Source organism: Podarcis raffonei, chromosome 14, assembly GCF_027172205.1.
Source record: "Podarcis raffonei isolate rPodRaf1 chromosome 14, rPodRaf1.pri, whole genome shotgun sequence".
NCBI classification, from domain to species: Eukaryota; Metazoa; Chordata; class Lepidosauria; order Squamata; family Lacertidae; genus Podarcis; species Podarcis raffonei.
The window spans coordinates 22529423-22554570 of record NC_070615.1 but is presented as its reverse complement, the minus strand read 5'-3'; the positions used below and the strand labels follow the sequence as shown (position 1 = coordinate 22554570).

At 39.7% G+C, this 25148-nt stretch overlaps 1 long non-coding RNA gene across 1 annotated transcript in view; it reads right to left on the bottom strand.

The window, feature by feature from the left end:
* Positions 1 to 24277, bottom strand: part of LOC128401713 (uncharacterized) — a 126788-nt gene extending 102511 nt beyond the window's left edge. The window contains exon 1 of the long non-coding RNA XR_008327523.1: positions 24067 to 24277. This is a non-coding gene — a long non-coding RNA (uncharacterized LOC128401713). The remainder of the gene's footprint in view (positions 1 to 24066) is intronic.
* Between the last annotated feature and the right edge of the window lie 871 nt (positions 24278 to 25148).

Here is a 25148-nt window from a genome sequence, read left to right as displayed (position 1 = left end):
TGCCTCCTCACTGACTGCTGTCAGTCAGTATAGAGTAGTACTGACCTCGTATGGTCTCCCCCAGTCTAAGGCAGCTTCCTATTATGTCACTTACTTGTGGCAAGTCAGCTGTTTTGGGGCCCTCCTGTTCATTTTGCTGAGAGGGATGTCTGCCCCAAAGGTCTGCTCTAATGGCATCGCTTTATGGATTTTTCTCCCTAGTGTGTGTGTGGGAAATCCCTTGTGCCCCCTTCACTATCTTTTAGCTGCCAGCCCAATTCTGTTCCATTTGCCTGGTTTCTTGAGCAGACGAACATTGATTGTTTGTAATGGCTGCCTTACAGGTATTGTTACTGTTGTTTCCTTGTACCATTTCATTTGTTTTTAATTCCTTTATTCTTAACTGTTTAAGGTAGGTAACTTTATACTGGTGTCATGGGAGGTATTAGCTGTCTTGAGGACTAGTAGAGAGTACAGTTGGATGAAACATTTTTAAACAAACATACCTCCATATTCTCAAGGGGTCATGGAGGACTTTATTCTTCAGTTACTGACAGGAAAAAACGGAACCCCAGGATCTGTAACGATGGCTGGACTCTATAGTAAAGGACAGACTTGTCCAGTAAGACACTGCCCAGTCACAGATATCATAAATCAAGGTGCCTCTACCTCCATAGATTAGGTGACTGGTGAGAAGTCGTGGAGCTTTTTATGTGGTGAAACCCTCATCCTGAGACTAGTCGATTGGTACCTGCCCTGCTATCATTTAAGCGTCAGAGGAAGACATTTTATTTCCCACAAGCCTTTGGTTAATTAACATAACGACCCTCTTCTATTTTTTGCCACTGGCATTTCTGTCTGACAGTTTGTCATTTGATCAATTTTTATTTTACTAATTGTTTTTGTGTTTTCTATTCCTTTATTACACTGCCATGCTATATTGTATTTTAAAAATAAATAAAAAATGTAAACCACTTTGGTTATTTCCTCTCTCTCTCTCAGGGCATAAGGATTAAATAAAATAAATAAATAAACCCGATAGATGGATGTTTTATTAAAATGCATTTGTTAAAATTGCTAGACATTGACTTGTATCCATCAGAGATTACATTCAAACAGCACTTTCTGACCCTCCCATCCCCTGAGGCCTATCCTGAAACTCCTCAACATTTGGAAAAGCAGGCTGGACACACACGTAGGTTTGTTCCTCACAATGAGGAACTCTTGACAGGCAGGCTTGTGGTTATCTCCCTTTTCCTATTGCCTTGCCCTTCTTCCATTCATAGCTGCTTTCCATTAGGGAAGGTTGCAGCTGTGCTGGAGGTAAATGATGGAGGGCAATTGGTGTGAGTGACTTAGCTGTGCAGAGGTAGTTGAATAGTGTAGGGAGGTGGGGAAATGGAGCCCCAGTCAAGATGACCCACAGATGCACTGCAAGCTTTCTCCTCTAGGGTTGCCAGGTCAGACTCTTAATAACTGGACTCAGCTCTTTACATTCAGGAAATCACCTGGAAGAAGAGCCATTATGGAGAACAAAAGCAAATAATCTGTGCTGGATGGGAGGTGGGGTTGAGCCTCTCCTTCAATGGAGAGAAAGGTAGCTGAGACAAAGCAGAATTGAACTTAGGATTGCAGTGGCAATGATGTGACCTAGAGGAAAGAGGTTTCAGTTTGTTAAATGCAACAAGCTGGAGCAGAAGGGGAGAGAGCCATGGCGGATTTCTTTTTGAATCCAAGGCCACAGCAATGGGAGAGACAACCCTCTTGGAGTCTTAATGCTCCATCATAGGCTCAGGTTGTATATATGTGAAAATAAACCATATGTCCTAAAGACATAGCCATCTCTTCTGTGTCTCATTTCCAAAGGCATGATTCCTGGGTAAGCTCCTGGACGAGATTCTCCTCAATCCTGTTCTCCTCAGAGTGCTGCTTTTGTGTAATGCTGTTATTTATTAAATGCCTTGGTTGTGTGCACCCTTCAGACAAAATGAGACTGAGTGGGTGGGTGAATCTACTTCAGACCTGGGTAAAAAGAGATCAAAATCAGCTAGGACCGAGAGGGCTGTAAAGGAGACAAAAATATTGTAAGAAGGCAATCCCTGATCAATAGAGCCATGTGCCAGACTCAGATATAAGGTGTATTATGAGAAGCAGAGACTTTTGCTCTAGCGGTGTGTTATAACCTCAAAGAATGAGGAGGAGGGAATCCCCATGTCCATATCTCAAGTCTATACAGGGGCACCTTGTCAGTCAGATGCTGGGGCACCAGATAAACTTTCAGATGCAGCTGATAGAGTGACCCCGGCAAGAAAGTGCAGAATGATCTCCTTACGGTATTGGGATAAATCAGTTAGAATAATTCATGCTATAGATTGCCTGATGCTGAGAACACTCTATGCAGGAGAGTATAAATATACATCACATCTGATAGATTTCTCTTTCCACCCCCTCCCCTTCCTCCCTACTGTTAGAGAATCTCTACAGGAGCAGAGTTGAACCACTCGCTCCCCACTGTCAAGATAATTCTCTAAAGACTTTTATTAGTAGGAGATAGCAACAGAGGTAGTGTTTTCTTTCTAATGCTCGAAATTCTCACACTGCGGCATTCAACACTACCTGTCATTACAAAGTTTGCAGACACAGCAGTAAAAGATGTAAGATGGTAAATAAATGGTTGTGGGTAATACTATGCAGATAGAGGCATATCTTTGCCCGTTAGGGCTGGCATATTTTGAAGAGCAAAAAAGAGGACACATTTGCCGACTTCTAATTTTAACTGTGGATCGCTATGACGACTCTACCCATGAAAAAGAGGATGTGTCCTGTAAAAAGAGGACATATGGCAACCCTCCTGAAAATCAGAACAACTTTCATTAGAAAGCTTACTTCAGAGAAGACCTACTGGTATCGGTAGAATTGTTTCAGGATTATTAGCTCCTAGGAAATCTCTGTATCCAAGCGGAATGCCAGAGGGAGGGAGGGAGGAAATTACTGTGAATATTTAGGAAGACGGTTGAAAAATATTAAAACAATGTTTGAAAAGTCTTTCCCTGATGTGATGTGAGCCAATGTGGTCCAAAGAATTGGAGATCAAATCAGAGCTCATTTGTAGCCCTGTGAAATTGTCACCTCTGATGCTTAGTCCCTCCTGACCTTAGTCCTTTCTGAGCAAAATGGGAATAATATACTTCTGTTTTGAGAGGTTGTGGTGAGAATTAGCAGCGTTAAGAGTCCTGCCTTTTTGATAGGCTAACCCTGAGCCAGAAATGCCATTGCAAAGGTAGAAGTGACTGAATATTAGGAAGAATACAGAAGAAGAAGAAGTTGCCAGGGTCGAATTTTGAATTATGCTAGTTATTTGCCCAGGCATTTTAAGTGGATAGTTGTCTGCCCTGCTCTTTTTAAAATTTGCCCTTACAGTATTTGTTTTGAATTGAGTTTTTACTAGTGTATATTATACTGTATGATTTGATTTATATTCCGTACCTCACCATAATATCTAGAAGGTTATATATAGATATCAATGTACAGTCTGTCTGTCTGTCTGTCTGTCTGTCTGTCTGTCTGTCTATCATTATCTATCATCTATCTATCATCTATCTATATCCATCATCTATCATCTATCTATCTATCTATCTATCTATCTATCTATCTATCTATCATCTATCTATCTATCATCTAATCTATCTATCTATCTATCATCTATCTATCTTCCCTACATCTCAGGGCAGTTTACAATATTCCCATAAAAAGCCCAATAAGACCATGAACAAAATAATAATTCAAACTGCATTGTTACAGCAGACAGACAACTTCAGTTTCTTACCAAACCAGTTTCAATTTCCCCAAAAGGCACAGGTTGTTGTTGATTTATTCTGTACTGCATAATTTTTCCTTTCTGCTCCCTGTGCATCGAAGTCTCTTCCCCCAGCCTATCCCTATTGTTTGAAATCCCTCCTGAAAACCTCCTCATTTTCCACGTGACCTTTGGGCTTGCACCCTTAATCCTCATTCCCAACCGTAGCCACGTTTCAAATATGTGTTGTCATTAGATTGTAAACTACGATTTATACAACGAAATTATTATTTAGAATTGATTGGGCTCTGATGCGTTTGTATAGAAAGGGTCTATCTAAGGACAACATGTTGCTTGAGATGTTAAGAAGGAAAATGCTTCTTTGAAACATATGTTTATCCAATGTCTGACCCGTACAATTTTTTGGGGAGGAAAGTATTAGGATGTATAAACAATACTTTGTTGGAAAATTTATAATTGTCAGACGATAGTATTATTCTAAATCATATACCAACTATATGGGATTTGACAGTGGGTCAATGTCAATGCACTCTGCACTCTTACTTCTGCCAAATGACTGATTTTGATTCATTGGAAAAATAACACTATGCCCCCCTTTGATCAATGGATAGAAGATATGATAACCCTTGCAACATATGAACAGATTGCTTTTAGACGCAGCCTGTGTATGGATAAATATGACATTTGGTATGCATTTATAAAAATTATAATGACTTGTTAATAATTTTATACTTGTCGAAATAACCATCGCCTACAGAAGTCTACTTCACCCTGTTGCTGCTGAGCAGCTAAAATACCTTCCCCACCCTGATGCTGTCCAGATATTTGGGTCTGCAACTCTCACCTTTCCTGATTGCTTGCCACACTGACTGAGGCTGATAGGTATTGCTTTTTTAAAAACCTGACTGCTATCTTGGTTATAATGACTTCTGTTGCTTTAGCTTAGATAGATTCCTTCAAAGAATGCTTTAAAATTATTTTAATTGTTTTCTACCTTGAATATTCTTTCAGGAGAAAGACAGGAGAGTAAAATGCATGCCTACATCCATACTTAAGAACTTCAGTCGGTGTAACTGAACTATTTGCGATTTTTGATAAAAAAAGTATTTTAAATTTCAGACAAATAAACAGCCAATTTGTAGGCAAATGCCAGAAATTTTCTATGGAAAGAAATTACATTTTAAGCAAGCAAGCCTAGCAAAATACTGAAATCCATGTAGCAGATCAAAAAGTCCTCATCATATCTAGTCTTGCTTATTTGCTATGGACTTGATGAAATACCATTTCCTCACCCACTCCAGATCAATTTCTTATCACCTGAAGAGTCTGAAAATGTTTTGTTTATTTGTTGTTGTTGTTGTTTTAAATATCCCACTGGCACCTTTCTTATTGAGCATGGGAATATTGTGACAGAAAATAAAAAGAGTGAAACTGAGGGGATTCCTTCTACTTATTGCTCAGCAATTTCAAGGGCTTTTGAAACTTTGCAGAAGTTATTGTACCATCTAGGGAGGGATGAAACTCTCAAATCTGGTGTATCTCAGTTGCTCATACTTCCAGTCTTATGTGCAGTTCTCCTGATTTCCACAGCAGTTTGCAGTTTTTAAAAAAGCCATCCCAAATATCAACCCGCATTTTAGTGCTCTTTTCTCTTAATATACACATTTTTGCAAGCCATGTCCCCAAATCTGATATGCTATTTTCACTCATATATACATTTTAATGTCTAAGGTAAAGGTAAAGGTACCCCTGCCCGTACGGGCCAGTCGTGTCTGACTCTAGGGTTGTGTGCTCATCTCGCTCTAGAGGCTGTGAGCCGGCGCCGTCCGAAGACACTTCTGGGTCATGTGGCCAGCGTGACGAAGCTGCAGCTGGTGAGCCAGCACCAGCGCAGCACACGGAAACGCCGTTTACCTTCCCGCTATAAAGCGGTACCTATTTATCTACTTGCACTTAAGAGTGCTTTCGAACTGCTAGGTGGGCAGGAGCTGGGACCGAATGACGGGAGCTCACCCCGCCACGGGGATTTGAACCGCCGACCATATGATCGGCAAGTCCTAGGCGCTGAGGTTTTACCCATAGCGCCACCCGCATCCCTTTTAATGTCTACTTCCCCCTAATATATGCATTTTTGTGCAGACTATTGGGTTGCAGAACCACAAAATACAGAGAAGTGTGAATTTTGGTGACCGTGTTTTGGTTCATGCAGCATTTCAGAATGTTCGAACTAGGCAAGTTCATATTAGAATCCCAAGCGAACCACATTTCTCCCTCCCTTCCTGTAGGGTCTACCCTTGAGCCATAACCATGGGAGAGTCACTTAGGTTGGTGGTCTTTTTCAAGATGCCCACAAGCCCAGAACATCTATGCATCTCGTTGGTCAAGCGGAAGGCAAGAGGGCTCTTCCTGCTGTTAGCATATGCCCTGTGTCACTTGAGGTCCTTCTGTCTAAAAGAGAGAACATAAACACACACAAAATGCTACGAGAGCTGTGTCTGTCAGGTTTATCTGCTAAAGCCGCTTAGTCTCTGACCGCTTACATTCTGTTATCTGTTTCCTTATGTATATTTCTCAACCTTCTAGCCAGCTCTTTAGAAATGTGCATGCTAAGTGATGGAAGGGACCACAGAGACACTCCGAGGAGCTCTGCTAAAGGGTGGAGAGAAAGGGGTTAACTGACCATCATCAATTACAGCATCCAAGGGGGGTGATTAGGCCTGAAATTGCTGGGAGGTTTTTAATTTAGCTCCGAGTAGAGGAGAAGGTCACTGCGGCTTCCACCCTCGCTGCTCCTGCCCCCCCAGCTTAGCTGAGCTCATCAGATCATATACCGCTTACGCCTTCATCCGCTTACCATACGCTGCTACTCTGAGCTATTGTGTGTGGAGAGGGCACCAAGCAGGCACTCTGATATAATATTATTCCTTTGTGCATCCTCTCTCCAGGTCCACTGTCACATCCTCCTGTCTCAGGACTGCCTATGAAGCAGAATTCCCTTTTGAAAAATAAAATAAAATGTGGTTTAGAAAAAAAGGAAGGAATATTGTGCTAGCCATCTGCACAAAAGATGTTGTAGAAAACTTTCTCAATATGGGGGAAAATCCCACCCTCCTGTTAAAAATTGAATGCAGGTTGCTGTCTGGAATGAAGCCCTACAGCCTTTGTTCTAGAGTATACGATCCTATAAATGCAAACACCTATATAACCTTAGTTATGGTAGTCATTGTGAACATCAGCCTGGGTCTTCCAGATGTTTTTGGACTACATGTCCCATCAGCCTCTGACAACGTACTGGCTGGGGCTGGTGGGAGTTGTAGTCCAAAGCATTTGGTAAGCACTGGGTTGGAGAAGGCTGACAGTAGTGTGAGTCACACTTTCTCTCCTTGCACAAGGAGTGTTCATGTGTTACATTCAATGAGGCGACAATCTGTATACCTGTATAGACTCATGCAGTTATTCACTTGTGCAGTTCGGTCTGTGCACGTGTGTAAACAGAACTGAGATGCACAAATCAACCATTGTGTACATGCTTTCGCACCAGTTCTTGTAGACGGATAGCTACAGCTGGTACCTGTGCTCGGTGTGGTGTGTGAACATTGCATGTTGACAAGCGTGAGACCATGCTTGCTGCCCGTGCCTCCTCCCATCACATCTCCTGCCAGCCCCAGCCTCTGCCCTTCACACACTAGAGTAGGTCTAAGTGAGGAGCCTGAACCACAGAAATTGGGGTCCCCTGTGCAAGTGAACAGAGCCAGTGTGTCCCACTTATCTGCCAGTCAAGACCAATAAATTTGAAAATATGCAGCCCTCTGGCTGCCACTATGTGCTCACTTTTAAAGTTTGTGTAGGATTAAGATACGGGCTGCCTTCAGAGGAGCCCATCCCCAGTCATCATGTGGTGTACCGCCTTCCTGAAAAATGGCAATCCCAAAACAGTAATGCAGTCAGGGATACAGTGAGTAGCCTCCTCTGTTACCTTTTACCCATTAAAAAGGCCTCTGCTTTTTGTAGGAAATTACTGAACTAGAAGTTTGAATAGTTGTGATAAATGATGCCTCCTTCTTTTGGCAAAAAATAACATTATAAATTAAATATACCTGAACTATTGAACATCTGTGAGTGGTTTTTTTGTTTTTGTTTTTAAAGAAATGTTATTATGGAAAATCTTAGTCTTTAGCAAAAAAATTCAAATGCAACTGTATATAAAAAAAAGAATTGCTGAACATTTATATGCTATACAGAGTCTAGAGGAGGATCAATGCCTTAAACCTCTTAGATACAAAAAAATGCATTCATCGATTTAAGCAAATGGGGGTAGCCTTAAGAACTATGGGGAAGCACAACCTGAAGAGCAAAGAAAAGAGATTTGTTCTGCACAATGCTATCATTTTGCAATATTTTACTGAACTTAACATTGTGATGGAAATTGGGTTTGAAATATATTAATGGCAATATTAGTTATTGTAACTTAGCATATGTGATTTTTTTTATCCATTTGTTTGCACTGCCTTATATTTATCGAAAGTTGTATAAACATACATTTATGTATATGTTACTGTACATTTATCTGGAGTTATTTTTTTAACTGTAACTGCTTTTAGATGCTTTTGATTGCAATTATTCTCAGAATGTATCTATCTGTTTTGGAATGTTTTTAACTTTGTTTTGTTTTTAGATTGTATATCTGTCTGCAGTCCTGTTTGGATTCTTTGGGGAGGAAAGGCAGGACTTAAATTCAATAAATAATAAAATAAAATAAAATAAAGAACATTGAAAAATAAAGAAATTGCTGCTTAGAGAAAGCTGCCTCACTCTGCCTTATTCAGAGGGCTGATCCTTGTCTTTCTCAGTTGGGAAAGGACGACTCTGTCCAATGCGATCTCTCTCTGTTTCTCATTTCTCCATTCTTAAGCTAGCTTTGCCCCATTTCTCCATACATTTCCATTAAAAAAAAATGCCTGAAAATTTATATGGATTTTTATCTTATTTCTCGCAGTACACACAATTCCATGCACAAATTTGACAAGCATTAATACTAATAATACATTTTGAGTTTGTTGTTTGCCTCATAAAGGGCAGTTTCTAGGTGACTTACAAGAAGGTTAAAAACAACATGCTTTTTTTTTTTTTGCAAGCTTCTTCTCCAATAGAATGCATTTCTGTATGTCATTTTTCACTAATAAATGCATTTTAGTATGCATTCTTTAGTTGGAGAACAGCATTGCAAAATTGGGTGAAGTGCGAAGTTTCGAAGGACAGCTTTGCTTTTTATTTGCATGTTGGTTCTGGACCTGCAGATTGGGCAGGTTTGCATTATAATGTGAACCAAATGAATTTCTCCATCATCCCTCTGTTCAATATAGCAAGGAAGAGAGATGGGTGAGTGAAGGAACCCGCAGATGAGTGAGTTCAGGCACGGGTGAAAGAAAGCAGTGAGCACAACCAAGTTAGGAACACAGGATGATGGAAGCTGATCTATGCCAGGTTTGTGCTTGAAAGGTATGATGTGTGCACAGCTTTATGCTGACTTAGACCACTGATTTATTTAGTGCAGCATTGCCAACACTGACTGGCAGCAGCTGTCCAGGTTTTCAGACAGGGTTCTCTCTCAGTCCTGCCTGGGACTGAAGGGGCTAATGCACTTATGTTGCCTTTACACAAGACAATAACACTGAGCCAGTCCCAGGTTCAATCCCTGTTGTCTCCAGTTAAAAGGATTAAGCGACAGATGATAACAGACCCTTCCCTGCCTGAGACATTGGAGAGATGCTGCCAGTCAGAGCAAACAGCACTGGGCTACATGGAGAACTAGTCTGATCTGGTGTAATGTAGCTTCCTGCCAATCCTGAGCACTGAAGTATCTCATTATGCTAGGTTTCAGCTTTCTTTCCTGATGAGCTCCATTCATCTTGACGGGTCATGTTGTAAAGACCAGATCCAGCCCTTTCTCATTTGCTGTTGGCCCTGAACGAGATATATGTTTCAACAGAGAGAGGAGCTCCCCAGCTTTGGGAAGGCAGGATTCTGACAATTAAAGATCAGATGCTTCAGCTGCAGATAGTATAGGAAAGGGCTGGCCAATGTGGTACCCTCCAGAGTGAGACTACAATGCTCAATATCTCTGGCCATTGGCCATGCTGCCTGGGTTGATAGGAGATGGAGTAGCTATGCTTGATACAGAGCCAGGACCAGCTCCAGGTTACTGGGGCTCCTAGGAGACCTGCTCACCTTTAGCTCAGTGGTAGAACATCTGTCTTGCAAAGAGAAGCTCCCAGGTTCAATCCCCAGGTAGGGCTGGGAATGTCCACTGTCTGAAACCCCTGGAGACCCACAGCTGGTCAATGTCCACAATACACAGCTAGATGGACTCATTAGAAAGCAGCTTCCTATGTCCTTATGGGTTCATTGGGCAGCAGGCACTGTCTTGGAGAACCTGCCTACCATTTCAACTTCCCACAATAACCCAGAGCGACACCATGTTGGATGGACCAGGATCCTGTTGGAAAATGGAAGGTGAACATAGGAAGCTGTCCTGTGCTGAATCAGAGCATTGGACCATCGAGCTCAGGAGTGACTGGCAGCAACTCTCCAGGGGTTTCAGACATTCCTAGCTCTTTCTGGAAATGTTGGGGATTGAATATGATACAATCTGCATGCAAAGCAGATGCTCTATCATAAAAGAGCCCTTCACATGGCGAGTCTTGCTAGGGAGCTTGGTTGCTGGCTGTGTGAGGTTGCTGGGTGTTGGAGCTTAACCTGAATGGTGCTAAAGATCTGCTCTCTTTGGTTCAATCCTACGGTCAACACACACATTTTTTTTAGCTAGCTGGCACACAGACTTTTTGTTTATTACTGGCCCAAGGTCACCCAGTGAGCTTCATGGCTGAGTGGGATTCGAACCCTGCTCTCCTAGGGGCCAACACTCTAACCATTACACCACACTGGCTCTCTGATGCACCCCAGTAGCGAATCTCATGGATACTTTAGGTTGGAGCATTCCCGTTATAACAGGAACTGGCTGTTTGTATCGTAATGACTGGCCCTAAGCATTGTTGCTTGTTAGGTGCAATTGAGGGGAGGCAAGTCAGTTGCACTGGGAACAGGAAGGGGCTGGTATGATAACAAAATGGGGAGGAGAGTAGATAATATGCCCCGTGCTCTCTCAGAACACCAGTTGGGAGCAGTGTGCCTCCCTGTCTTCCACCCACAGAGGGAGGGAGTTATCAAATGGCCACAAAGGAAACCAGAGAGGTATTTGTCAAGGTTGTTACTTACATCAAAAGTTTCTCCCCCGCCAAAGCTTTTATTTCCCCTTATAGCAGATCAGGTGGAGTTTCGACTAACTGAGACCTGCGGCCATTGACCGCCGTTTGTACTCAGGGTGCTTTGTAATCCAACCTGAATTTTATTTCATTTCATCCCCCTGGTTTATGCTTGTTTACGACTTGTGTTTTCTTTCTGATACAGAACTAACATGTAGTTAATTTATCAGTTATGTTGGAGCGGATTAATTCAAGGCAGGAAGGTGATGGTAGTGGTGGACTTAGGTGAAGGTTGGTTAGATAACAGCCCAAAGTCTCCAACAGGTGCATTTGTTTTAGCTTATAGGCAAAAGAAGATATTTTTCTTTTTGCTAGGTAAAATTGAGCAAACGATTTCCATGGGGGTTCTATCATGGAGGGGGTGGGTGGGAAGCTGGTTGGAAAATCATTGAAGAGTGGGATTTGGTGTCAAGATGCCCCCTTTGCATGTCTCCTTCACCCCAACCTGCTTTGTATTGGGAGAAAGCTGCAGTGTGTGTGTGTGTGTGTGTGTGTGTGTGTGTGCAAACCCTAGGGCTTCTCTAGAGTTATCTACTACAGACTGAGCAAAGGTGATACCTGGGGCACTGTAATCATTGAATATTTTCACACAGTAATTTTATATAGGGATAAGCTAATCTGTCCATTTCAATTTCTTATTTTTCAGCTCTCAAATTCAGTTATCCACATTTCCACGTGATTTTGAAAATTTTATTTATAAAAAGGCTTCGTGAAAATTCACTAGAATTTTTGTGAAAATTTTTCCTCATATGCACATTTTTTTTTTTTGCATGCAGTTTTACCTTAAATATACATTTTTCACTAATATAATGCATGGTTTAGGTTATTTTCAGCCATTTATTCACTTCTAGGCACACTTTATGTCAGTGTACGAATTTTTGTACATGTTATGCAGCTGGAAAACTTCTGTGCAAATTTCGAAGGACAGCTGTGTTTCAGTTTGCATATTGTTTTGGAAAGTACAAATTAGGTAGGTTTGCCTTGACATGCAAACTGAATCAGGTTTATACCCCATCTCTAATTTGCAGTTTACTCTCTTTCTCCTTTCATATTCCTTGTTCACATCCCTTTCATATTCCTTGTTCAGAGATGAACCATTGCTCAGCTGGAGAGCATCTGCACTGAATGCTTCAATCCCTGGCATTCCCAGGTATCGGTGGATGAGGCCCTGGTCTGAAACCCTGGAGAGCAGCTGCCAGTCAGAGTAAACAATACTGAGCCAGATGAACCAATGGTCTGATAAGGTGGCTTCCTATGTTCCTCTGGCCTCTTCTGTCCCCTTGCTTTGTCATGATCTTCCCTCTGGCCAAAATTTCTAGATGGTAACTTCTTTGAAGCAGGGAATTGTCTAGGGTTCTTAACATTATTATTTCCACTACTACTAATAATCTAATCAATTGATCATTTCCCCCTTGCAGTTGTGTCCCACAATATTCTTAATAAAGAAATAGCAATGAAGAATTAATTGCTAAGACCCGTTTGCAAACCAACCTCTGTCATCAAAGTGTAGCGGTGAGCAAAGCAGCGAAAGAAACTCAGTGTTGCTTCCCACACTGACTATTCAAGACCATAAGCCGCAGTTAACTCTGTAGCCTCAGCAGTTCACCCCTTTGAATTCTGATATCTTAGCCATGTTGGCTGGTAATAGAAAGCCTTCTGATTTTCCACAGAGAAGCATTAGATACTGTTGCCGGAGGTCAATATAGTTCTGACCCCACTTCTTACTCCGACGCACCTCCCGATGACCTCAAAGGGAGTTCTGAGCGCCGTTGTAGAGGCAGCTCCTAATGTAAGTACTGATATGGTTAACTAGGGCTGCCGGATCAGGATTTCAAAAATCAGGCACACCGCCGAGTCAAAAGTGCCTGGCGAGCGAGGTTCAATAGCGCTGGACCAATCTGAATGGGAAGCATCTGTTCTGAATAGTGGCACAGCTCTAGAATTAGAGGCAGCCCTTAAAGGGAAGGCACCTTTGGCCAGTCTTTGCAAGGGCTGTATCAGTGTTTTTCTTGCACACTCAAATTAGCAAGCGGGCTGTGCGCTTGTGGAATCCGTTGGGGCATCCTGACTGTGCGGAACTGTGCCGTTCTTTGACTATTACTGGTAGTTTGTTGAGGAGTGGGGTGGGGGGAATCAATTCACCCAAACAAAAGTCTCATTGAATGCGAGAAATTAGGAGAAAGGAGCTTCTCCCGTTACAAAGCAGAGGACATATCGTGAAGTTCATGTCCTTCAGAGGCGTCCCTTAATATAGTAGGAGTTTAGTACTTTTTAAAAGCCAATGGCAGGCATCCAACGCTTCTCTCTTGGAGCTGTGAAGTTGTCTAGGAGAACTTTGCTGCCCTTCTGGCTATGCAAGAGGTAGACGGGAAACTTGACCAGACATTCTGTTGTAAGCAACATGGCAGGGCCATGGCGTGGTGCTCTCCGGCTGACGGCCAATTACTCCCTCAAACACTGGGGCCCACTTCACTTTTAAATGAGAGGTTTTGCCACACTTCCCATGGCAAACCCCTTGCCTTGCATCAGGTCACAATTCCTTGTTCCTGAGTTTTATTACATCGCGGCCTGCCCCACTCTCCTGCAAGGACCAAGTTCTGAAATCCATGTCTACAAAGGCTAGGAATTAAATAAGTGACATGTGGCTTCTTTCGCATTAGTGGCAATGCTCTTTCTTTCTTTCTTTCTAAGCCGTATTGGGAAAGATGTGATGAATTGTTTTAACGATAAACAACTGCCTAGATGAAATACCTATTTTAAAGTTTTGCCTGTATGATTTTTTTTTGGTCACAGCCGATGGTTGAAAGAAATGAACTTATAAGTCCCCTTCACTTCAATGGGGATTACTTGGAAATAAGACACATGAGCTCAGCCTTGTTTATTTCCAAGTACAAATGAATATGATTCTCATGTTCCTTACAGGATAGAAATTAAGCAAAGTCACCTTTAAATTGAGATGCTCAATTTCCTTATTTTTCTAAAGGACTGATACGAACCCCCTTTTTTTGTGGAGCAGAGGAGGGAGAATTCAGAGCAGATTTTCAAGAATGATGAAGGAGCTAGAAAGACAAAGCTGATGAGGAAAGATGGGTTTTTAGTTACCATGGAAGAAAATTAATATTGCCGGTTCTGAGTACCCATCCTGTTAAAATCTGTGGCGTCTTGGGTAGCAGTGCAATCCTATACTAAGGTTACCAGATTTTTTTCAATGAATCTGGGGACACTTTTCAACTTCCTCCTAAATAGATGGATTTTGTCAGGGGACTAATTTGTAAATCTGGGGACTGTCCCTGGGAAATGGGGACGTCTGGTAACCTTATCCTATACAGTACATACACCTTACTTAGGAGTGAGCCCTTTTGAGTTCATTGAGGCTGATACAGCAGTATAAATGCATGAGATCTATATTGCTGTAGAACAGCATCTTAGAATATTATTAATTTGCTTTTAATTATGAGTATTGTCTCCTCTCACAATAGAATTATGGTGACTGAAAAGAACAAAAAACACACACATAGGGATTCTTCTAAAAATTGCCTATTATGGAGCTTCTGCAAATAATTTAAAGGGGATGTGTTTGATTTAGAAGCCAGACTCTTGTCTGTACTGCGCAGTAGGATAGATAGCAAAATTGTTTTCTCTTACTTACTGGGCATCAGCAAAGTTAATTTTTCAGCCCCCTTTGTAACAAGAAAATGCAAGTGGAATTTATATGACATGAATAGGGGAATGCCTGATATTAAAGCAGTAGTTGCTATGTTTGTTCTAGTATAATAAGAATAATAAGAAATATACCATGCAAGTTTTTTTGAATGTAATCAAGTAGAAGGAGAAGGAGGTGTAAGAAGGAAAGTTAACACACAATTGAATTGCAGACAAACTCATCATTTGGTCATTTAAAAATGTTATTTCAAGAAACTGTTTCTGAAGGGTTCTGCTGTTCCAATAACTGCATTAGGGAATGGATCCTTGAACACACAACAGCTACCCATTGATTTCTTATTTGCTCCTATTGGATAAAGTTATAAGGATCGGGACCTTACCATTAAACTTCTATTGATTTATTTTTATAGCGTTAGCATCTGAGTCAATAATTCAAATAATCAACTGCTGTGATTTCTTTTTGGTAAATAGCATTTAAAATGGCACCTGAAAGAGTTTTTATCAGGTTCCCAGGTTCCTGTTTTCAAAGTATAAGCTTACTTCTGTCTGTTTCCTCCAATCTAACAACTTTTTCTAAATGCATGAGATGTTTACTCCACACCTTACATTTTACAGCAAATATTTCAGCTTTCTAAAACAACTTTGTCAGGAGTAATAAAAAGAAACACACATACAAACATATATGTAGTTATTTTTCTGTCATCCAGCTACCTCTTTCCCTGCTTTTATTTATTAAATAAACCTAAATTGCAGCTTAAAAATAGTTTTGTAATCTGAAATCAAGATCTTAGTAAGTAGATTTCAATAACCTAGTTAATTTGTTTTAATTTGGGGCTTCTCTATCTTCATGGAAACAGAAATATAGCAGCTAATTTCATCTGCTTATATCTGATTTAATTGTGTGTACTTGGATGGATTAAGTTTCCAGTTAATTGTAGGAATTCAGAATGCTGTAGTAGAGGGAGATTTAAACTAAAACAATAATTAACTACCTTAGATAATTCTAAAATATTCATATTAACTTCAAATTTGGTGCTTTATAAATTACTGATATCTATTTACCACATTCAAACTGTCACCCCCCAAAAAACCCTGAGTACTTTAATCATATATTAACATTATCAGTGAACAGTTTGTTTTAGGATATAATTATTTTTTTCTCCCTAGAAGTGCTGTTGTATTATGATGAAACCGATTTTTCATATTGTAAAAACATGGTAATATAATAACAGATGAAGGTCAGTTGCATCAGTAAAGGGAAAAATTAAATACCCAGAATTTTTCATACAGTTTTGGGTTTTGCACATAAAATTTATTATGGCTTACTTCTATGACATTCTTCCTATGTGTGCTTAAAATATAAAGATTACAGTATATTTGGACTGGGGTTTTTATACAATGTTTTCAAAATAATTGATTATAAGTTAAAATGAAGATTTCCTTTCCCTTTCAAACATTTGCCAGTACCCAAACCAAAACTTTTCTTTCTTCATACATAATCTAAATATTAATGGTTATTAACAAGTATACATTTCTGGTGAAACTTAATATCTGCAAGATCTATTGATATCAACAGAATTAAAGTCCAGAAAAAAGTCACTGATGAACTTGTTTTTAAAAATTCACACACACCCTGGGGAAAAACCCCCGAAGCGTTTAGTGAGATATTTTAAAAATAATTCTGAATTGGATAAAAAGGTGGGCTTCTTTTTCTTCCTTGTTACTGTTATGCGTCAAAAAATATCTCTTGCTAGTGACCTGAAAGTTAGGCTCTTTTTTTCTTAACAGATTCCTAAGTGATTGTGATATTTTATCACAGGATCTTATTTAAAGTATTGGGAAAACTAGGTGGTGAAGATAGAACTGTAACAAGCTGCTTGCTTGATTCATCCCAACTAAACAAAACTCATTAGGACATCTATAATGTCCATTAGGGGATAATTTCCTGAGACAACAACAACAGCAGCAACAACAAAGGTTTTTCTTTTGTTGATTAATTCACTGCCAGATCTGCATGCTTCCCTTTTACTCTCCCAAATTGCAATGTTCTCCCTTCTCGAACGTTTCATCCGCAGCCACTCTCAGATTAAGATATAAAGTCCTAGAGTCATAAAGCTTTGTAACAAGCCTTTCCCGCTCAACCCCGCCGTCTACAACAGCCTGAGACTAAACTTTCCTGCAAAGTAGGGGTGCTCCCCCCCACTAAACATGTAATTAGTATAATTAATAATTATTCCCTAATTGAAACACAGGTTAACAAACTTCCATAACGCTGAGAGGTAAAAAGGGGAGGAAAATGGCATTCATTCACCCTGAGTGTTTTTAAGCCTATAAAAGTCTTCAAAAGACCTCAAGATATCAAGCAATCTTTTATCCAACTAAACCTACCCCCCACCTTCATTCTTACACATACTTAAATACCCACTATGCTCACAGCTTGGAAAAAAAGAAGAAAAGCCTTAATGGATCACTGGTTTTAACTAAAAGAGGATAGGTACGTGCCTCGTATAAGTGGTCTCAAGCCTTTTTTTTTCTCCTTGTGGTATTAATAATTTTCATCAAACGAAAACAAAGGCATCTTAGCAGTGCAGGCGGCAGAGCTTTCGAGAAAGCTCCCATTAACATAGCTTTTATTTCCAAGCACAAACATTTCAAACAATTATGCTGGTGCCCACTGCGCCGGTTACTAAAACGAGTCTTCAGGTATTCCTCTCTGGCAGAAAGAGGCAGGAGGAAATTTGGGTAGCTTTTGAAGGGAAGGATCCAGGGCCCTGATCCTGTCCACGCTCTATTCCTCCCAGCCTACTCATTTGTGTAAAGGTTTGCGAGAAATTTCATCACTTGGGAGTGAAAGGGAATTAAGGAACAGAGTAAAAGGCAATGGGGCAATTTGTTTATTTATCTGGAATGAGACCCTGACAGTGCATTAATTTTGATTGCATGTTCAGGAATCACATTATAGAACAAAAATATGTGGTCATCCTGATTCCTTTCCTCAATAAAATATAGCCTTCTCATTAGAATATTTAATGATTCAGTGGTTTACTTACAGTTACCATACTGCTACATTTAGATAAAACCAGGTTAAAATTAAACCCCAGCATGATATGTTAGTAATTTATCAACACTCTTTTAAAAGTTATTATTGTTAAAATTAAATTTTCAGAGAACAAGCTGTTATTAAAAATTAAAGGTTTGTCACCTGCAAGCACCTGAATTTTACATTTTCTGTGTTTTCATATATGTAGATCCATACTGGTGCAAATGTAGCACATCATAGTGTGAGCAATCTGAAAGGCTGAGTTTAATCACTTCTATTACAAAATTCAACAGGCTGAATCTAAGTAAGTTATTCTCAGAGTAGACCCTCTGAATTGAATGGATGTAACTAACATATGTCTATCTATTGCTACTCTGAGTAGAACTTACAGCAACCTTCTATTTCTTAGGTGTGCTTGCTTTTAAAACTGTAAACTGAACTATTGTAAAGAGAAGGCTTTTCTTCAACTGCTTAAAGGGAGCTCCATAAAACAAATTTCAGCGGAATATCATAAACCAAAGTTCTAGTTCTTTATACCTCTTTCCAGTGTCTGGTGTGGTTTTTTTTGTTCAGCTCTTGCTACCTCAATTGCAAAGACTGTCATCATCTAATATCTTTATCAATTACTTTGAAATTGCTGTTATTACCTTTTGTCTATCTGTGAAAAATTATGATACTGATATTTGAATTTAAGTTTGAGAAGTTTTGCTTGAATGCTTGCTCTTTTTAAGGGGGGGGTTTGAAAGAGGAGCAAAATAATTTTATTAACCAGAATGGGAGGAAGATGTAATTAAATTGCAAACGCTCCCATTTTGGTTTCAGCTGATTTTGTGCCAGGACAGTTAGTGTGGCAGTTCAACAACTTTGACTGTACAGACTGTTAGCTGACATGCAGGGCTGTGTTAAATCAGTACCTAAATTTTGGAACTGTCTTCAAATGTGGGGGCACATAGTTATATCCCAGAGTGCTTCCCAACAAACCCTTTTGGTTTCTTTAGAAAGACAGCATTTATTAACCTAATATGTAAGCAAGTAAAGTTGATTTGGCATGTGGGTGACACTAGAACCCATGGATTTAAGGTAGTTTGGGACCAGGGCTTTCTACGAAATAAACAACCCGGGTTGTGAGTTTAACATCAACTATAATATTTGTTCTTCCACAGTGTGCTTACTTATTCAAAAAAGAATAACCTCTGGCTTAACTGATTTCAGGATAAGAGCTGAAAGCAACATTCTCTACCTGTCTTTCATTTATATACATGAGTCTTGTTCTGTGGAGAGAAACATTCTCATTTGCACAACTTACTTGAATATGGGTTTATTTCTACTACTAAAGTTCTATGAAAAACATAAGGCTTAATTTATTTCAGAATCAGAGCATAAATTAACTATATCTCTTTGCGTCTCATTCATCTACATGAGACAGGTTTTAGCGGGGAGGAGAGCAAATCTCATTCCAACATCTTGCATGAATATCGGAACAGTGTCTATGACTCCGGACTTGAAAAGTCCATGGCCCATAATATATAGGGGTGCCCTTTCCTTACAATGCTCTGACAAATTGTCAAGTCCACCTCAACTTGTAATTGCATATTCAGGAAGACCGAAGAGCTATCTTTTCCCTGACCCTCACGCTGAAAACAGACAATGACACTGAGAGATACAGGCAGCTTCCATATATATATGACACCTGTCTGGTTGTTGTTGCTTCTTAAAGAAAAAGAGAAAAAAATAAGGAAAAAGCAAGGGATACCATTTTCAATTGCAAGTGATCCCTGGAGCGATGGCTTGGCTTCTTTCCATTCTTTCAAGAGTGCCACTTGGAGTTTTAAATTGTGCCTTCAAAAACCATTTATAAGTGTTTGCACACAAGTTCTACAATCAACATTCTGGGGCGGGGGGAAAAGTCACCTCCCCAATAGGACTAACATTGTACAAATAAGAATAAGAATAAAAACAAGAAGACAGAAATTGCCCCGCAAAGGTGAACACCGACTTCTTACAGCAGCATTAACCTGCAGCACACGAGGCAGTAGCAGAATAATAATAATAGTAATGAAAACCTCTCTACATTTAAACACTCAAGAAAGAAGCAAAGAGCATAGATGGATCATGTCAAGAACTAGCAGAATATCTAATTAAATGGCAGCAGTTGGAATCGGTTGCTCTGGGTACTTTATTTTTTTAATTAAAAAACATTTCCCCTTTCTTCTCAAGGAACTTGTTTTTATTTTCTAACCTTTTTAAAGGATGAACTATCATTCCTCAGAGAAGCACTTGTGGATCAGAGAAAAGAGAATCACATTTAATAAAAGAAAACTATCAGTAGATTCTCCTTTTAAATGCACTTGAAAAGAGGGCATACTTTACAGAGGTTCTGGTTGTGATCCCGTCATTTTTTCTTGAAAAATGTTTTCACTGAAATCCATCAGATTTACTTCCAAGTAAATAACTGTGGGTTTGCAGCTTCAGTGTCCCAGTATACAAACAGAACACAAATTCCCTTTGTGTTCTATGAGAAGGGATTTGATTGACAACTATGTGTGGTTTACCTACATACCTGTCCATGTTTGCCCAACACTATGCTCTGTCTTTCTGTCTGTCTGTCTGTTAGAGATGGGCAAACTTGTCAGTTTTGGTTTCTCTTAGTTTCTCATTTTTCCAGTCAAGTCCAGTTCTCCACATTTCCACAAAAAAGGACTTGTGACGATTCATCAGCAAATTTCTTCTAATATACACATTCATATGCTGTTTTGCCTAATGAACACGTTTGCAAAGCAATTTTCTCTGATATGCATTTTGAATGTTGTTTCTACTAATATATGCATTTTAAGCACACTTTATCCTAATACTTGGCTAACGAACTGCACCACAAAATTCAGAGAAGTGCAAATTTTGAACCATGATTAGTTTCATATATTGTTTGGGAAACTGCAAATTTGGTAGCTTTGCCTCAAAATGAGATATGAATTTTCCACATCCTACCATATATCTATCTATCTCTCCTACCAAGAAATTTTACAGGAATGGTCTACAAAGGAATGAAATTATATTCTCTTGTCCCATTTCTCTGCACAGTTCAAAAATGAATTTGTGAGATCCAAGTGCCAAGAAACAGTCCATTCCTCAAGAAGTTTAATTAATTTATAACCTAAATAAATAATCTTAATTATCTACTGTCGGCTATGTTAAAGGAAGCTTACAAATACCAAACACTGTAATACGCCATAACTTATTTTTTAAAAAAAGATCTTTGTAGACACTTTAAATACTAAGGTCGTAATCTGCTGGGAAGTTCTGCCATGCAAAACTCATTGAAATAAGAAGGAGAATTAGATGCAAGAGCACTGTAGGCTTCTTGCACCTCTTCTCTACATATCATAGGTGACTGAAGAGGAGAGAAGCAAATCATAACATACAGCACAGATGATCAGAGGCAACACCTATGGATTTTAATGGAGCTGGGTCAGAAACAGATTTGGCTTCCAACACAAAAGGTTGATTTGGGCATAGACAGAAGGTTCTGCTTTGGGGAACCAGGTACATTCTTTCAGACACCACACAGTGCTGGTTTCCTGCTGACCTATATGCCTGACAGAGATAGTATTGTGACCATTCCTAATTATTGGTTTCCTGTGGTGAACACAGGGTGTTCCCTGGAAAATATCACTTGATTTTGGAGGGGAGGATTCCTCGAAAACATTCAGGAATCCAGGAAACCTTGAGCTCAGGTATGTACACCCCTTCCAGATATGCTCAAATACATACATGTATTTGCTATAAACGATGCTTTCTAAAACAGCTTTAAATGCCCCTTCCTTAGTACCAAGAATAATCATCTGCTCTTGCAAATGTCCCTGCTAATATTTACATGTTTGCATAGCCATAGACAACAACCTAGTACTTTTTCACTTTCTGAAAGAGAGAGAGACAGAGAGACAGAGAGACAGACAGACAAAAGTTAATTGCAAGAGGGATATAGTTCCCTGGAGTTCCAGTGACAGAATCCTAAAAAATGTCAAATCCGCTCCCCATCTGAGGCAAATGTTCATAAATACCACTAATTTCTACAAGCCAAGGACCTGGATTCTTAACCTACCATTTCTCATTTGTAATGACTACCGTTCCTTATATCACCACCCCACACATCTTTGAAGACTACTGTGAAAACTATGTAATGAAGGCAGGGGGGCGGGAACACTGCCGTCTCTAAAATGGGCTGATATGCTTTGTTAATCAAAGAAATTTCTTTTCACCTTCTATCAGGGTTAGATTAGGATGGCTGTGATGACGGGGCACAGCAATTGTCAGAGAAGCAAAGTCAAAATTAATGACCAACAGAATCAACTTCCTTTTGTGGTTGATTTCCAGCCAGCCGCATCACCATATAAAAGAGCTATCAAAGGAAGGGATCCATTAATTATTAACTCAGAACAGCTTCAGTAAAACCATCCTTAAACCTCCATTGACATCTTCCTGACAGGCTCATAATCTCTCGAAAAGTTGTTGCTACGAGTTGCTTTTTTGCCTTCGTGTGTCGTCATTCCTAGCTCGAACGGTCGCAAGTCCTGGAGGATGTCTCAGCAGCGTCTCTCTGAACACATGGGACCAATGACCATTTCTTGAAAGACATCTGTGCAGAACATTTTTACATCAGAATTCCCTGCATAATTCCCTGTATAACTCTCTTTCAGCTGTCAACATAATAGAGCTGTCAACAGCCTAATTGTAAGATACAACATGTAAAGGGGGGGGCACCCATCCAACCGAGGGGTGGTGGAGAGAAGGGGGGGGGGAGAGACGTATGTGGAAAGTAACACAACTCAACTGTCATTTTCATAAAGACTAGCCCAACCTGTGGCTAAACCATTTAAACCTCCCATTTAAACCTCCAGTTTAATCCCTGGATTTCTCAGCATAGGTTGGATCAAACTAAAAAATAAAAAATAAAACCAGCAATCGACAAAAGATAGAAGCTTCAAGGCACCCAGAGCATTGAACACACCTGCCACATAAGCCTGTCTGTTATTGCTTTTCTTATGTCACTGACTTAAAGGGATTCGTTGCTCCCTTGCATTCTGGTTTTTAACTCTTTGACAACTTTATGGCCTCTCCCCTTCTTCCAATTCACTGCTCTCCCAATAGATTACATTCCTGATTCAACACAATATCTATCTATCATCTATCTATCTATCTATCTATCTATCATCTATCTATCTATCAATCAATCATCTATGCATTGACATGCAATTTCTTTTAACAAACATTTGGACTGAAAAAGTAAAAAGATGAAGCTGTTGGAATTCTTAAAAAAACCAAAAACAATTTAAGACAGGCCAAAAATATCTCCCTCTCTACATGAAAAAGCTAAACAGTTAATGATGATGATTTCCATTATTTGAAAGGCTCAGTAGAATAGTATGCAAAATGCCTTGGATTACTTTTAAAAAAATAATGTTTGGAGTAAAATATATCACGACGAAAATAAAATCCACTATGGAGTCAACTGGCTGTTCTAGTAATCAAATGCCTTTTGCTTTTTAAAAGTTTTCCTCCAACTATTAGATGCTCTGCAATCTATTTCTCGCATTTCTCAAAGGAGACTCGGAACAAAACAAATCACCAAATGTAACAGGTTTCTACTTTCTATTACTTACTGCTTTAAAGAGCGAGAGAGGGAGAGAGAAACGTTAATATCTCTTATGTTAAAAAGAGGCTTTTCTTTTTTTCCATTTGGAATAATTACAAGATGGATAACAATACTCCACTCTGTGTCCAGAAAGATGGAAAGGTCGACTTGATGTCTCAATGCAACGAAGTCTTTCCTTCTTGAAAATAGTATTCAACCTCCTGAATTTTCTATTTAGCTATTGCCAAAGAGCTTAAAAAATAAAAATAAAATAAAATAAAATAAATAAAATAAATCAGATTTTGATTTTAAAACTTTATTCTGACCCCTCAAAAAGCTATACAAAAACCATTTGGGTTACTGATTCCCGTTTAAAGTCTTGGCTTATCAATAAAGGCCCAGTGGCAACATTTCAACCCGAAAACAAAAAGTTGCACAAGTTACTAGCTAATTGCTATTAGTTGTTGCTGGGGTGGGGGAGAGAAGTTGGGGAAAAAGAAACCCAGATGAATTTATACAGCATGTAATTGCTCTACGGCAGTTTAGTAACATTCCACCCTGCTCTCTCTCAGATTTCCCCCCCTCAATTTAGCTTTGTTTGGCTTTTGTTTCCTACCTTTGCTGGCCTGTCACCTGCTCCATTAAAAGCTGTAAATTTGTGCAGATGCTCCTGATCATTCTATGTTTGCATCAGTGTGAAACCTTAAAAATGTTCTTTGGCTTTAGAAATGTGGGTTAATATAATAGCTACTTGAAGCAAGGGGACAGCGGCAACTTGCGTGTCTATAGTTGTCCTTATTTAGGCCTGTCCACAATTTTGTTTGTTCCTTGCCATTCACGGCAGCTGGACTCTGACCTTCAAGTTCTTTCCACCCCCCTAAGTATTCTTTTCAGATTCCAAGTTCTTTCCTTCTTACCCTCCCACTGACACCATCCTATTCAAAAGTGGAGATAACTTTATTCATCTACACATCATTGTATCAAATTCAATAGGCAAAAGGCTTCGACGTTCTCCAGAACTGGACAGGCTGGTAATGTCTTCATTCCACACATACACACACACACACCAGCCCCCATGCAAAAAGGATTCTTTAAAATTTGAGCCTTAAAAAAAAAGGAGTTCTAAATGTTGTTTATCAGATTTAATTTTCCATCATCTTCTTGGGATAGAACGATTGCTAATGTATCGCTTGCGATGATTCCCAACAAAGCAAGGTAAGACATACTCATGTATCTGGAACTATAGAATGGGGCCATGTTAATCTAGGGTACACGGGTGTTGAAACATTTCTGCCCAGGTTTATATATTACAAGGAGAAAAGGGCTCTTTCCTAAAAAGGAGGGGGGAAATGTGCCGTCTTTTGGCTGATTTCCCCTCTCGTACAGCTTGCAAGGCAGAATTCAAATGAAGTTGCTTGGGGACTTATCTTCTGTGGGTGGGGGTGGAGAACCTAATCTTCACTCCATGTTTGTTGATTACAGCCAAGAATTATAGAAGAGGCTGATTATGTCAGCATGCATTTTCTGCCAGTGACGTAACAAAATTCCAGATCCTAGAACTAATTGAGAGGGCTCACTTAAATGCTAATGACATCAAAATCTATTGATGCAGAGGCGACTCCAGCTGAGATGCATCTGACTGTCTCCCTCTTCATTCAAATCTCTCCCTGTTTTTCTTTTCCAAACTTTCATCAGGCC